The sequence below is a fragment of the Chenopodium album genome, chromosome 1 (genome assembly GCF_948465745.1).
Source record: "Chenopodium album chromosome 1, dcCheAlbu1.1, whole genome shotgun sequence".
NCBI lineage: Eukaryota > Viridiplantae > Streptophyta > Magnoliopsida > Caryophyllales > Amaranthaceae > Chenopodium > Chenopodium album.
The window spans coordinates 19,552,074-19,567,978 of record NC_137834.1 but is presented as its reverse complement, the minus strand read 5'-3'; the positions used below and the strand labels follow the sequence as shown (position 1 = coordinate 19,567,978).

The 15,905-nt window shown below is 33.2% G+C and overlaps 1 long non-coding RNA gene across 1 annotated transcript; it reads left to right on the top strand.

Moving 5' to 3' along the window:
- The first annotated feature begins 4,310 nt into the window (after positions 1 to 4,310).
- LOC145570912 (uncharacterized) lies at positions 4,311 to 7,375 on the top strand. The gene is made up of 3 exons (XR_014096558.1): positions 4,311 to 5,187; positions 6,220 to 6,311; positions 7,195 to 7,375. It is a non-coding gene; the product is annotated as an uncharacterized LOC145570912 (long non-coding RNA).
- The last annotated feature ends 8,530 nt before the right edge of the window (positions 7,376 to 15,905 follow it).

Sequence of the window (15,905 nt, the reverse complement as noted above, 5' to 3'; positions counted from 1 at the left end):
GTGGAACTAAACTACTAGGAGTAAAAGTGGGAAGGAATAAAAGTAGGAAGAAAATAAAGGGATAAAAGACCTAGGGCATAGGTTCACCAATAAATAATATTCCAGGGTAAAACATAACAATCAATCATCAATGCATCAATTAATCAGATCATAAAGGGCTCTCGCTACTTATTACAATCACATAATTAATTTACCTGTATTAAATCTCATCTCTTGAATCTCGACTTAACCATTTATAAATTAACCTACCTATTGAAACTAGACCTAAACATCAATTCTCATCTCTCGAATCTCGAATCTATATTGTCAAACTCATGCATAAAAGATCAGGCTTAATTTAGTCACAGAGAATTAAATCAATCAATAGGAAATTAATCTAGAATTGACAATAAACAACAATAAATTACCCCTTCATATTATTTGTGGATCCCTAGAAACCCTAGAATGAAAACTACTCAGACATAATTAAATATAAACTAAACAAAGCAATTATAGGAGACATGATGGAAGAAATAAAGTAAATAACTGAGATTAAAGTAGAAGAAATAGTTACCAAAGTAATCTGAATTAAAGAGTTGAATTAAGACCAAAAATAGAGAACAAAGTTGTAGAGAGAGAAACTAATCTAAAACTAAGTAGAGAGAGAAAGTCTAAGAAGAGAGGTCCTAATCGAAAACATTAAAATCGTATTTATACCAAAAATAATTACTCCTAAATAAAAACTAAGATAAATCGCCGAAGTCAGCTCTTAAAAACCTCGCGCCCGATCAGGCGAAGGGCCTTACTTCCAATATAAGCGTTTCTCACGCCTGTCCAGGCGCGAACTACTCTTCCTCGCCCGGCCGGGCGTGCCTTCGGGCGGTGCCTACTTTGGCCAGGCCTAGACACTTTGGCAAGCTTGGACTTCTTGATTGGGCTTCGATTCTTAGGCCCAATCCAAATTTCCTCTTTGGTCTTGAATACTCGGTCAAATGGCCTCGGAATCTCAAATACTAAGCCCTTAATCACCGGTTCGATGACTCAAACCAGCCCTGGGCTATAAAAACTTATCGTGCTCCTCCAATGCTCGTAGTCACTCCATAATATCTCGGTAAAATGCTCCCAAAGTGCAAATACCTACAGAAGTAAACCAAAACTACGAAAACACTAGAAAACACCAATCAGTACTAAAAGTGGCTCTAAAGAGCCAAAATCACTACCAATTATGACCATGGGACGGGGCTAAAACACTATATAGAATGGACATATCCCATACCTACCTCATACCCACCCCAAATTTGTTTGAAACCCTTTGCCACGATTCTCTATTGTATCGCATTAATGACAATTATATCCAATTAGGTTAAGAAAATTGAGACTTTCACTATTCAAGCGTATTGGGTCTTAGGGGGTATCAAGCTTCATTAATTCTCAACTCTTCTAAAAGAAATACGGTGTAGGTATAAGGTAGGTGCGGGGTGGGGCGGATATGGGGCGGGTCTACTCTAAAATCCATACCCGCCCCATCACCCATGGCGTGTACACATTTTATACCCATCCCCGCCCTATCACCTGCCAAACCTCCCTCCGTACCCACCCCACTTGGGCGGGGATGGAGCGGGTCTCCCATTTAACCCGACCCACTGCCATCCCTACAAATACCTCCACTAAATCCCTGTGCTTCTATCCTTCTTTTCCCCGAAAAACCATTACGAGCACAAATATTATTTGCTTGATCACCACATAAGTGGGTCTCCACAAGAGCCAACACCATAAGATCATTAATACGCACTAATTCTCTAATGGAACTCAATTTGTTCCCTACACCTTGCCCATTCCAAATTAAAAGATTTACCGACATATTAAAACTTGGAAAATTTGGGTACCTATCATAAACTTCTAAAGGCACATTAGGCATCATGCTTAGACAAGCCTCACTCAACGCCTTCATTGGCCCCTTTGTTCTTAAATGAATTTGAAACCTTGCCAACATCTCTGTCAGGTTTAATTATGGTGAACGTAATGTGTTCACTTCCATCTCCATCATGTCCACTAGAGGATGCGTGCAAATCAATGCCGGCCCCTTTATTGGATAGTCGATGAAGATTTTGTACTCCTTGGGAATCCTTGTGACCAAAGTTATTGGAACTTGATAAGGACTCATCATTCCACTCACTCGAAATTGGTTTATCTCCCCTCAATTCAATGGGTATCGAGGTTGCAACTTCAAACCAATTCTCTTTCCCACTATTTGCTCTCGAGTCTGAGGAAGAATTCAAGATCCCTTACCTTATAGGAGGATCTAAATTATTTATAGAATCATTGATTTGTAAAGGGTTTTTATGATTTCTCTCGATATAATCATTACGTGAAAAAATGAATTTGGCACCGGTTCAAACCCGGCCTAAGGCACTGGTTTGAACCGGTGCCAATGTGGGGGGTGCCAAAAAGGGGTTTAAAAAGGCACCGGTTCAAACCGGTGCCATAACTTGAAATTGGCACCGGTTAACCGGTGCCAAAAATGGGTTTAAAAATTTTTGGAATTGTTTTTGGCACCGGTTAACCGGTGCCAAAAGTGCCAAATATTATTATTATTATTTTTTTTTTTTAGAACATCAAACAATTAAAAATCGACTTAAATTATTTAGAACATCAAAATATAGATCGAATTTCAATCAACATAATAAAAAATTTACAATATTTAATCAAAACAATTTTACAATATAGATCAATACAAAAGTAGTTCAATTACAACATATAAAAAAAAAAATTACAATATAAATAAAAAAAATAAACTCAATATTCTTGAGTCTTGATTCTTCCATTTAAGATCTAACTCAAGATACCTGCACCAATTAAAGCAAAAAAAAAAAACGATTACTATAATTAAGCTTCCAAAAAAATTAAACCCAGAAAAAATTTGAAATCGCAAAAAAATTTGAAATCGCCAAAAAATTAAATCAAAAAATACCCAGAAATAAAAAAAAACCCAGATAAAAAATACCCAGAAAGGGAAATAAATTGAAATCGAAAAAAAATATCAAAATTGAAATGGAAATAAATTGAAATCGAAAAAAACCCAGATAAAAAATATAAATTAAAAAAACCCAGAAATCGAAAAACAAAAAATCAAAAAAACAAAAAATCAAAATCGAAAAAATGTATTAAAATCGAATAAACAAGAAACAAAAATCAGAAAAAGAAAAAATTAAAATCGAAAACAAAATATATTAAAATTGAATAAACAAAAGCAAAAATCGAAAAAAATTCAAAATCAAACATAAGAAAAAATATAATCCAAAAATCGAAAAATAAAAAATCAAAAACGAAAACAAAATATATTAAAATCGAATAAACAAAAATCGAAAAAAAAATCAAAATTGAAATCAGAAAAAAAATAACCAAGAAATCGAAAAACAAGAAATCAAAATCGAAAACACAATGTATTAAAATTGAAATAACAAGAAACAAAAATCAGAAAAAAAAAAAAAATCAAAATTGAATTCGGAAACAAAATAACCCAGAAATCGAAAACAAAAAAATCGAATTAAAATCAAGAAATTATACCCTAACCTTGCTCATGCATGTGTTCGTGGTGGATTAAACCAAAATTTTTTTGATGAAACCCATAAAAAATTAAAGAGAAAAGATGGCGGCGGCTGCTTTGCGGTGGTGTTGTTGTTGTTGTTGCGGTGGTGTTGTTGTTGTTGTTGCGGAGATGTTCGAAGAGAAAGAAAAGAGATTGGGAATGAAGGAGAGCTAGAGGAGAGAGAAGGGAGAGCAGAGGAGAAGGGAGATTAGAGGAGAAAGAAGAGGCGGAGTGAGAGGAGTTAGAAGAGGACAACTGATTTTAGGGTTAGGTTTATAAGAGGCCGAGTTATAAGAAGAGGCCGATTTTTTTTTTTTTAATAATTAAAGGCCCGGTTCACAAAGGCACCGGTTCAAACCGGCGGCCTTTATGATTTTGGCACCGGTTTGAAGTGAACCTGTGCCTTTTACTCTGGTTCAGCTTCCCACCAATTTTGTAGGCCATTTTTGGCACCGGTTTGGACTGAACCGGTGCCAATTAGGGGGTGCCTTTTTGATATTTTCTACTAGTGAATTTTGCTCCAAAGATTTAGTTGCCATATCTTTTGAACCAATTTTATCTTTATTCGCCTCTGAGATATTATTCTCAATCTTTTTGTTGATTTCCTCTAAAGACTTTCCTAAGTCCATTGAAGACCCCACCTCAAATCAATATTTCCCATATTTCCTCCCACTTTCTTTTGAATAAAAGAATTCCCCTCTCCCCCTTGTTATGCACTATGATTTCTTCATCTCCCAAATTAACCACACTTTTTTCCAAAACAGAATTATTGTCTTCCATAAATTCATCTCCAACCTCACGAGTATTATTTCTTTATAAATTCTACTCATCTACTTCCACGTCACCTTCCTGATTCAAGACATCGAATCTGGGTCCTTGATTATTTCCTTTATTTCCATGCCCACTCTTCTCTGAGGAACTTCCACTTTTCAGTCCCTTAGTAATTCCCTTTACATTCCCCTGATTCCCACTTCCCTGTTTATTAACTTTACTTTCCATATTTTGCTTGCACCCATGGTCTACTTTCTTGTTTATTGGCTTTCGTTGAGGACGTTGCACCAACATCCAACACTACTACAAAAGTGACCTAAGGTAACATCACATGGTATCACTTTAAAAGCTAGAAACTGAACTACTTTATAGGTAACACTATTGTAACACTTTAACGTTAGGTAACACTTGATTGTAACACTTTGATATTAAGTAACACTTTATTGTAACACACTAACATTTTGATATTAAGTAACACTCTATTGTACCACTTTTACTAATTATTGCTCCCTGAATAAAGGTACCATAAAAAAAAAAAAAAAAAAAAAAAAAAAACGACCTTTGTTCATTACCTCCCTAAACTTATTTTGGCATTTCGACCTTTCTTCATTAGCTCCCTCTTAGCATTACGTCCTCCACCATTGCCCCCCTCCACCGCAACCGCCCTCCTCACGGTGCTCCACCGTAACCTTCTTCCACCAGAGCCCTCCTCCACCGAAGTCCCCCTCTGACACATACATTTCCTCGTCTCTCATTCTTTCCCATTGAAGCGCACTCAACGTTCTCCTTTGAGGCGAATTCTGAAATCAATTGACGCCTATTCTGATATCCATTGAGATGAATCTCAGGTAACAAGTTGATTCTTTATGCAATTATCAAATCTTAATTTCGTAATCTAGGGTTTATTCTTAAGTTAATTGTAATTATATTCAATTTAGAGTTCTTATAAACTCGATTATAATATTAAAATATTGCTTATAATTAATTTTCTATTGAACTATTGCTTGTAAACTTGATTACTGCCCTAAGTGTTCGAAATATGCATGTGGGTTACTGTTGCTGTAGATTTCAGACTCCAAGAGGAAATATTTCTTATTTTTTGGATAAATTTTTCTGATTTCGATTCTTAAATTTATGTTTTCATTTAATTAGCACTTTGATGGTTAATCTGAAATAGATGATTGAATATTTACTAATTTGCACTTTCAATTGCTTTAAGTTATTTTTACCTTTGGCTATTATTGATTAAATTTAATCTTTAAAAGCATAAATAAAAAATGTTTATGTTATTAGTATGTTCATCCCTAAATAAAAGTGTTCTAACTAATTGGGATAAATCCCAAACCAGCAGCAAAACTTGTTAGCTGATGTGGAGTTCTGTTACTAGATTTGTTAGAGGAAGAATAATTAAGTAATATGGGGGAGTTTGTTATTTTTGTTATCACTATTAGTTTGTTATATATTATGAGGGAATATTGTAATAAATTGAAGGGAGGGAAGGGTAGTAAGAATGTAAGATCATTCAGAAAAGTTGTAAGTAGAAGTTTTGGAAGAGAATTCCTTCCTCTTGAAAAAAGGAAATTGTGTTGAGTTCACACTGAATATTAATACAATCTATCTTTGGGCTATTGCATCTTCTATTAATTGCTATGAATAATTATATATGTTGATAATTGTGGAACAATAATTGGTTATATATTGATATATGTAAAATTCTTATGTGATTACCAATTTGAACGTATTCAAGCAGTGCTTCTTTATTTATATGGTTTTGTTGTCTGCCCATTATGAGTTTGAGTCATAAATTTGGGTTAGATGGCATGGTTTATCTGCAAAATTCCTAATTATGACTGATACGTTGTGTTTTAATGGTCATGGAGTATCATCAAGCCAACGAAAAAGGATGCATCTAGGACTGCTAAGGCTGTTATCTCATGATTTCAGAAACTTGGGTGGATTTTATATGGATCGGGTAGGTGTCTCTTGATTCTTGGAACTGTTGTGTTTATGTAGGTGTGAGAATTCTTTTGTTACAACTTAGTGACTTACAATAGCTATATGGAAGTTATTTACAAGCTAAGGATATGCATTATCAAACACAAATCTGGGCTTATTATATTGAAAATTCTTGTTCAGATTTGGTCTTTGGGTGAGTGATGCTTAAATTAATCAATACCTCTCTTGTGTTTCAATGCACATCACAACTTGACAGTTCAGAGCTATATAGGTACTCTAAATCAGATAATGTGATGCAGGGTGGTGTGAAATGCAGAAACAAAATCCCAAACACTAAGTATCAATAGCCCCTCAGCAATATAAGAAATAGTGTGAGGACTTTAATACCCCTCAAAAAGTTTATTTACGTATTTACCCTCACGTGTAAATCATATGACTGATATGAGTTTACTTCTTTATTTACCTCTTTCACTTCTACAACTATCAGTTACTCTGGCATAACTTTTCATCTTACTCTGTCTGATGGAGATCTGAAGCACCCCAAGCACCTCTTCAACATCATTTTTGTTGTCACCATGGTCACATTCACAATAACAGGAACTTCTTTCTCTATTTCAAAGATTTTCTCTGTCCTCTTAACAGCCATGTTCCTAGAATTAAGGGTGACTAATTCATTTGACAGTTATATAAATAAAACTTCCACTACTTTAGAGCGGAAATTGAAAAACGGATCTTTACAACTGCCAAAAGCTCTTATATATATTAGTGGTTATGATTGATAAGAATAAATATCCATTGCCTAAAACAAATTTAGGGGCGCATAGAAAAAGGGCAGTGAATACTTAGGAAAAAACAAATTATTATCAGTGATTAAACTGATAAACAAAAATGCATGACAGGAGTAAGCAGAGGATACTTGCGGTTGGTGAGGGTGATTTATCTTATACGGCCTGCCTAGCTAAACAAATTTGTAACGCCACCAATGTGACTGCTACTTTCCCCCATTCTCAAGGTCTTTTTTTGTTAGTTATATTTCTATTGTATGTTGTTCTTAATTTATAGAAGTTTAATTGTATGACATTAATTTGTTGTTTTGACAATAGCTCCCTTCATATTATCATCTATACACTTACGAATCTTGGTCAGTTTGATAGAATTTTTCTTAATTTAAAAGAAAATTTCACCTTTTTAGATAGATATTGGCAATGTGGCAGTAGTAAAATAACATTCATATGCTATATTATTGGAATTTCACTCTATACGTCAGCAATAATTTATCAGAATTTAATCTATAAATAAGTTACACACCCTTATATCATTTTTGAGTTATGTGTTTCAATGGTTTGGTTTGAATGGCTTTTGCAAGCTTAAGCTCTAAGAAATTAAGCCAAATAGCTCAAAATTAACATTAATAGTCTACTTTTCATTAATCCTGCAATACATTATCCTTTTTTAGTTCAATAAAAAAATCCTACACTTTATGCAGCCTAGATCATTTTAAAGCTATAGTCTTTGAATGGATCAAATGACTCACTAACTGTTTCTTTATTTCTTATTGTGCAAGTTGACTTTAGTTCCAAATCAACATTATTAGCCTCCCTTAAAGAATTTGTAGCAGACATCTAGTAGTGTTGGTTCTCTCACTGTTACTGCTGTCACTAATACAGCTATTACTACTGTCTGTTGTTGTATGTTGCTGTAAACTGCATCTGCTGCTATATGCTGCTGTAAACTGCTTCCGCTGCTGTAAACTACTAGTACTGATGTCTGCTGCTAGCTGCTAGTACTGTTAGCTTCTGTTGTTCGATGTTACTGCTAGTTGCTGTTGTTTGCTATTATCGCTAGCTGTTGCTAGCTGCTATTACTACTGGTCTACTGGTGACTGCTTGCTACTAGACTGACTATTATTTTTCTCTTTCTACGGAGTATTTTGGAATATGGTTGTTTAGAGACCAAATTTAACTATCTTTTTGTTTAGAATATTTAGACAAATAAAAAAAATTGGTGTTTATGCTTTTTTTTTTTTTTTTTTTTTTTTTTTTTTTTTTTTGTAATGAAACTATGAAATAATACCAATTCAAATTATTCTCTTGTATATATTAATTTCACATTTGTAGTTGTATATGTTAATATAATTTTTATTTTTAAACTAAAAAATTGAATATTTTAAATAATAATGGTGTTACATTAGTTTGCAAAAAGTGATACATAATGTCTAATAAAGTGATACTGTATTTCAAAAGATGATTTTAAAATGTTACCTAATAATCAACAAAGTGTTATATTAATTCGAAAAAGTGATACATAATTCGGAATAAGTGATACTATATGATTGAAAAATGTTACCAATGATAAGTAAGTGTTACATAAGATATAAAGTGTAACATTTTAAAAATGATGCTAATAATATAACAAGTGCTACATAAGAGGGTTTATATTAACACTTTTGAAAGTGTTACCATACGTTACCCAAAGTGATACATAAGACCTAAGGTAACATGGGCGGAAGTTTTAGGTAACAAGTGTTACTTTTGCCACATTATGTAACACTTTTTGGGTGTTACTTAAGGTTAGTTTTGTATTAGTGCAAGTGCCATACTTGTCAAGTTCTTCAGGGCACACTCTCTGTTGTTGTCTATCATTTGCCACCTGAGTAGGAACTCCAGGAGCATTAGTCTCCTCCTTCGCATTAACTATTGCCTTGAATATATTGCAGCCATCCTCCTTGTGTCCAAGGTGTCCACACTTAAAGTATATCTGACGTAGCCCATCATACTATATCTTCCAAACTCGATCATTTAAATGAAAATTCGACAGCAAGGGTTTCATCAAGTCAAGTTCAATATAGCATTTGATATATTGGCTATGGTCTCTAGACTCAATATTTCGGTCAATCTTTATAAATTTTCCAATTTTCAAGCCAATCTTGTACAAGAATTGTTTGTCGAAGTATTCCACCGATAGCTGAGGTATACGTACCCACGCATTCAATTTCTTGATTGGGGGTTCATCCCCAACAAAATTCGGTTCACACTTCCTGATTGTCAAGTAGCTATCCCCAATCATCCAAGGTCCCTAAGACAAGACCCAATCATAATCCTCCAGGTTATTGAATCTAGCCATATAGTAGTCACGTCCGACACCAGTCAAAGCAACATCCCCCTTTGGTTGCCATTTCAATTTCATCCTTTTCACCAAAACTGCATAGCCAATTCTTTTATCAAAAAGCTTGATAAGTAGGGCATTTCTCCAAGGTGCTCGCAGCAGCTTCTTCTCCTCTTTGGTTAAAATAATGGTTGAGCAACTCTCATCATCCGAATCACAATCCAAAGGGATGTCGTCACCAGAAACCTCTTCCTCTTCAAAGCATTCTAATTCCTCTTCATTTCTTTGTAACCTATTGCCTTAGCCCTCGCTTGAATATATGAAACAGGGCAACCCTGATTCCTCCTCTGAATCTCTGCCAGAAAATCTTCCACAAAGGTTTCCATCTCAATATCAAGAGATTGTGTAGAAGAAGAAATTTCCTGGACATTTCTCTTTATTTTAATATTCGATCGACGAAGCAAATCATTTTCCTCAGAAGAGAGTTCTCTTGCTTTTCGTTCGCTCTCACTCTCGCTCTCCATTTAAATCACTATAATGTGTATATTCATACACCATGCAATTAAAAAAATATATATTCTTATACTAATAAGATCAATTAGTATAACAAAATATATTATCACATTATATATTGATTGCACAAAATCTTTTTATTATAAATTAAATTATCTATATATATACACTAAAACAGAGGACACTTAATCTACAACTTAATACATGTCACTCCGCGGTTAAAAATTTTTCTACTTATTTTTCTTACCTTACAAATATTAACTTAATGTTATTATGATATTATTAATCACTATAAATTTGTATATTCATAAACCATACAATTAAAAAAATATTCTTATACTAATAAGATCAATTAGTATAAGAAAATATATTATCACAGTATATATAGATTGCACAATATCTTTTATTATAAATTAAATTATGATATAATATTTCTATAATAGTGATTCAATTAATAGTGACTAAGGTTCTATTCATATTTACAGAACTAAACTCAACTGAGCAGAGTTAATTGGAGCTGAACTGAACTGAGGCGAACTGAACTGAACTGATTGGATCTGAACTTAACTGAAATTAAGCTGAAGTCAATAGGCGTTAAGCTAGTTTAAAAATTTGATCTTATTACATATTTACATACACATAGTGACATAATATATCACCCTAAGACAAAAGAACTTAAATTTACAGCTTTATAATTTATTTGTAAATGGCGTATGACATGATTAATGATTTCACCTCTCTTAAAGGAAATTGAAATATCAAATTGAGAATTGTTAGAATGTGGTACTCTCCAATCCTGGCCATTTCCGCTAATTTAATAAATTAAAGAGTTTAATTATAAATTGTCAAAATATTTTTCAAAACCTATATGTCTTCTATAAATCTTATATATGGATACTTTTTAGTAAATATTTTAGACATCCTGTTTTTTTAGATTTTTAGTAAGTTACAATTTATCAACGAAAATATTTGATCAAATAATATTAATTTACGTATACTTAACCAAATATCAACTAAATAAGTTGAAAACGTACTATTATTAACAACTCTTACATATTGAAAAAATTCCTTAAGTTTATAGTGTTTTACAAAATTGCATCATATCATGTCAATATACATTGTAAATATACTTTGTAATATATTTTATAAATTGTCAAAATATTGATTTCATGTCAAATTGTTGGAAAAAAAAAATGTAACTTGCATTGTTTCACAGTTGTTAAATTTCACACAAAATTATATATAAGAATATACATATACTTAAAATAAAATCATATATACGTTTTGACAAAAAGATGGACATAGACGTGTCAATCGGGTCGAGGTCGGGTAGGGTCGTTCCGGACCACGGGTCATTTTAGGTCGTGTCACTTCATTTCACGGGTCAAGAAATATTTAACTCTAACCCATAGTTTTGGATCAACCCAATGGTTTAGAACAATTTCGTTAACCTGTCAATTGGGTCGGGTTTGAGTCGGATCATTCCAAACCATGGGCATTTCAGGTCAGGTCATTTCATTTCACGGGTTGAGATGTGTTCGCCTCTAACCCAAAGTTTTAGGTCAATCTAACGGTTTAAAACAATTTTATTATATAATTTATTTTTTGTTAATGTTTAAAAATTTATGATTTTCAAATTTACTTTGCTATTATTTGTTTTTTTTTTCAGTTTTGGAATAGAATATTTTCAATAATATTATTTTCATCCATTATATGCTTGCTACATAATTTAAATCGCCATAAAGCACATCTATCCCTAACTAATAAAAAATGATAATAGGAAAAAAAAAACTTGTAAACAAAATTAAAGGAGGAGGCTGGGCTAGGCTAGCCTAACGTGGCATGCATGACAATAATGTGGGTTATGTGAATGCATGCAATAGTGTGGATCGATAGTTGGTGTAAGAGTTTGTTGTTATGGATTTGTGTAAGAGTTATATGAGATGGATAAATGATATAAACAAATAATGTCAAACTCAATTAATTAAGCAGATATTAATTTTCAAATACCAAATTCAATCAATAAACTTAATGAACCATTAAAACGGGTCAGCGGGTTAGGTTTGACCTGCATGATTCAGACAAACATACACATGAATACAAACTAATACACATTATTGCGATAACAATTGTTACAAAATAATGAATAATATAGAGAGTCACTATTGTAGATTAAAATAATAACTACTGTAGTTTAACTTTATAAGATTTACTCATGTAGAATTTGAAATTTTAAAACCGTGCATAGGTTCTATACTAGTTTACCCTTTAAAACAAGAAAAACAAACAACACTTTGTTGACTGGTCACTGTCTTGTCATGACTTAAATAATGTGTAATTTATAGTTTTTAACTTTTTAAAAATAAAATATTCAAAGACTAAGATTAAGCAATAAACCATATCAATGGTTTAAATTTAGTCTATTATTGTAGTCGACCATAGTCGTCTGCAGACATCCGTAGTCGACGACTATGTTAGAACCATCAGATAATTTATAATTAAGGAAAAATTTAGACATGTGGAATCTTGTGAGTTTTATCTCGTTATATACGTATTGGATTAACATCATATTTTTATAATTTTTACATATATATTATTAATATTTATGATTGAAATAAATTAATGCATTGACAAGCGTGTAATTTAATGAGTAATATCGCATTCTAAAGAAAATAGAACAAGTATTTAAAAATGTTCCTAAACATGCTTATGTGTTACGTGTCACTCTTTTCTTTCGTAGTATAATTGAGCTTTTTTGCAAAGAGTTTAAAAACGTTGTTGGAGGGAATATTTAAAGCATCCCACACTTAAGGCCCTACTGTGATCATACACTTAAGTATGGTGGCGTCTAAAGGGAAGGAAGCTAAAGAAAAAAAGTCGCCAACAAGTTTTAGGAACTTGTAAACCGTTTACAGGGTGAAGGTTACACCCCTTCACGATCCAAGAGATCGCTAACTCCATAATGGTCTGGAACCATGACTGGATATTCGGGGATTAAGGTACAAATCCAACCTAAAAGAGATTGAACCTGCCTTAAAAATAGGCCTCTACTTTATTCTTCTCATATTCATGTGCATTTTTTGACTAACATACAATCAACAGGTTAACCCTAAACCTGTTTATCTATGTTGGTTGAATATTAATGCACACACAAATCTATTATTGGCGATCACTTGAATTATAATCATATTAGCCTAAACAAGATTATTAATTATCTTATTAAGCATGATTACAAATACAAATTCCCTTTAAACATGCATAAAAGGCGTGATCAAGCAATAACAATAATAAAAATAATAAGCAAGCAACATAATAACAATCATCATCATCATCATAGTAACATCAAAGCATAATAATATTAGCAAGATACTAGGCATGATACTAACAAGATTAATAACAAATCCTAGCATGCCACTAAGCAATAAAAATCAAAGTTTTATCCCTAACATGATACTAACATGATATTAAAGAGAATAGGAAGCAACCTAAACATGATACTAGAAAGTAATAAATAACATTTTAACATGATACCAGGAATTAATATAATCTAAGCATGCTTTCTACATAAAAAGAATAATTAAATTAATTGCTTACTTTGATGCCTCGTATCTCTTTCTAATAACAAAATACACGCGTTAGTAACTTCACAGAAAATATTTAACAGTAAATCTATTCAAAAAATTAAAATAAGATTTGGGACCAAACACTTAGAAATTATCAACCTATCATGTCTAGGGAAAAGGCAACTTCGAACTTTGCTAGGTGTGTCTAGAAATTATGAATGTGGATTCTTGTAAAAGGAAAGGTTCAGAAAAAGAATAGAGAGAGAATAAGCTTTTAACTTTAAGATAGAGAAAAAATAGAGATTGTTGATGATTGTGAATGATTAAAAACGGGAAATACGACCCCTATTTATAGAGAAAATAGTCCGAAAACGATAGAAAAGAGTTAGAATTCGAATTGGAATAAAACTAGCTCCTATCGCAAAGCTGTTGTGCGCGGCAGAGTTTGTCGCGAAACGACAGGGATCACGCATGGCGACAGGCGCTGTCGTTTGGCACTGGGACAGTTCTTTGCGGATTTTGTTTTTATCATATCTTTTTATCCAAAAGTAAAAATAAGTCATATAATATGTCGTTGGAAATCTCTTGAAGTTTATGTTCCAACCCAATTAGAATTAGATTAAACTATTTTGTAGATTAAAAGATATGGCCGAAATAGTGGAAGAGTTTCAATTTTGGATAGAGTTTCGTATTTCTTTCATATCTTTTTCGTTATAGCTCGAAATTAATATTATATAATATCATTGGGAAGATAATTTCAAGATCTATCTAACCATATAAGTTTTGGATAAATATTATGAGGCACGAAAATAATATATGACCATCCTCCTTTGCACAAAAGGACTTTCAAAAAGAGAAGTTTTATTCAATTTCGAATTCTTTGATCTTATCTTTTCAAAAAAGGATAATAAAGATCTTTTAGAAACTTATAGAAGATTATAATTAATCCTAATTATTTTAGGAATGGGATTGAACCTTTGGACCCTCCACATGATCATTGTGCCGGAGGTAAAATCTGGCTTGGGCCCAATTTAGTATTTTGGCCATAAGTTCATCATTATGGATCAGAATTGGGCTTATAATATATCGTTGGAAAGGTATTTTCAAGCCCCATAAAACTTCACCATTATTGGACCCTTATCATTGACCAAACTAAACTAGATTGGACGTTTTTGATAAATAGAGTAAGAAAAGAAATATTTTCAAAAACAAAGATGTATTTTTATTAAAAAAACCACATCATAAGACTTTTCATATTTCACCTCATTCGATAATCAAATGAAGTGAAACATATTCATCAATGGGTTAGGTTTTTGGGGAGACACAATAAGGTGTCTACAAAAGCCCTGACTTTGACTATGTTTGGAGAAACGCATGTTTCGAAAGCAAAAGGTAAAGTAACGGTAGGGACGGAGAATGATTCAGAATGTTCTGTGATCCTAAATCATTCTTGTAAGGCCAATACCTGCAAATTAGCGTTAGTTAAAAAGATAAAAGAGTTAAGAAATGCGTATCTTGCATCGTCGAGTACACGCCTATAGAGTAACCAATTTTGTTGCTGCCTTTTTGTGTTGTAACAACCTCCATAGTGCCTCATGAATTCCATCGTCGAAGACCGTTTCTTATAACCATCTTCAACTGCTTCTGACAATCCTCCACATCCTAGAGAACATCGTTGAAGGTGACTGCTTGTAGCCATCTTCAGTTTCGCTGTTGTTGATGTTGTGGTCGCGCTTCGCTGCTGTTGATGTTCACTCGTCTCTATACAAAAGAGCTTCTTCCTTTTTTAGGAATGTTCACTCATCTCTGAATAATGGAGCTTCGATAGGATGCCCACGCGTCTTTGAGCAAAAGATATTTGAATGAAATGTCCACGCGTCTCTGAACAAAGAGCTTTGAATGATATGCCCACGCATCTCCGAGAAAAAGAGCTTAATGATATGTCCACGCGTCTCTGAACATAAGAGATTTGATATGATGCCCACGCGTCTCTGAGAAAACGAGCTTTGATAGGATGCCCATGCGTCTCAGAATAAAGAGCTTTGAATGATATGCCCACGCGTCTCCGAGCAAAAGAGCTTCATGATATGTCCACGCGTATCTGAACAAAAGAGCTTTGATAAGATGCCCACGCGTCTCTGAGCAAAAGAGCTTGATAAAAATGTCCACGCGTCGCTGAACAAAGGAGCTTTGATACTTGAATGTTTGTTGAGATCCTTCGGTTGGCTGCGAACAGGAGCTATGCTGAATGATTGTATCCTGTAAAAATCAAAAGATTACCAAAAGACTTTGCTTGTTATTTTTTCTTAGGGTTGACCTAATGCTTAACTGATTTGAGGTTGACTCAATGTGTTTTGACACGTGTGTAACTCTTGTGTGACTTAATGTGTTTTGACACATGTTTTAGACTCAATTTGAGGTGACATGAC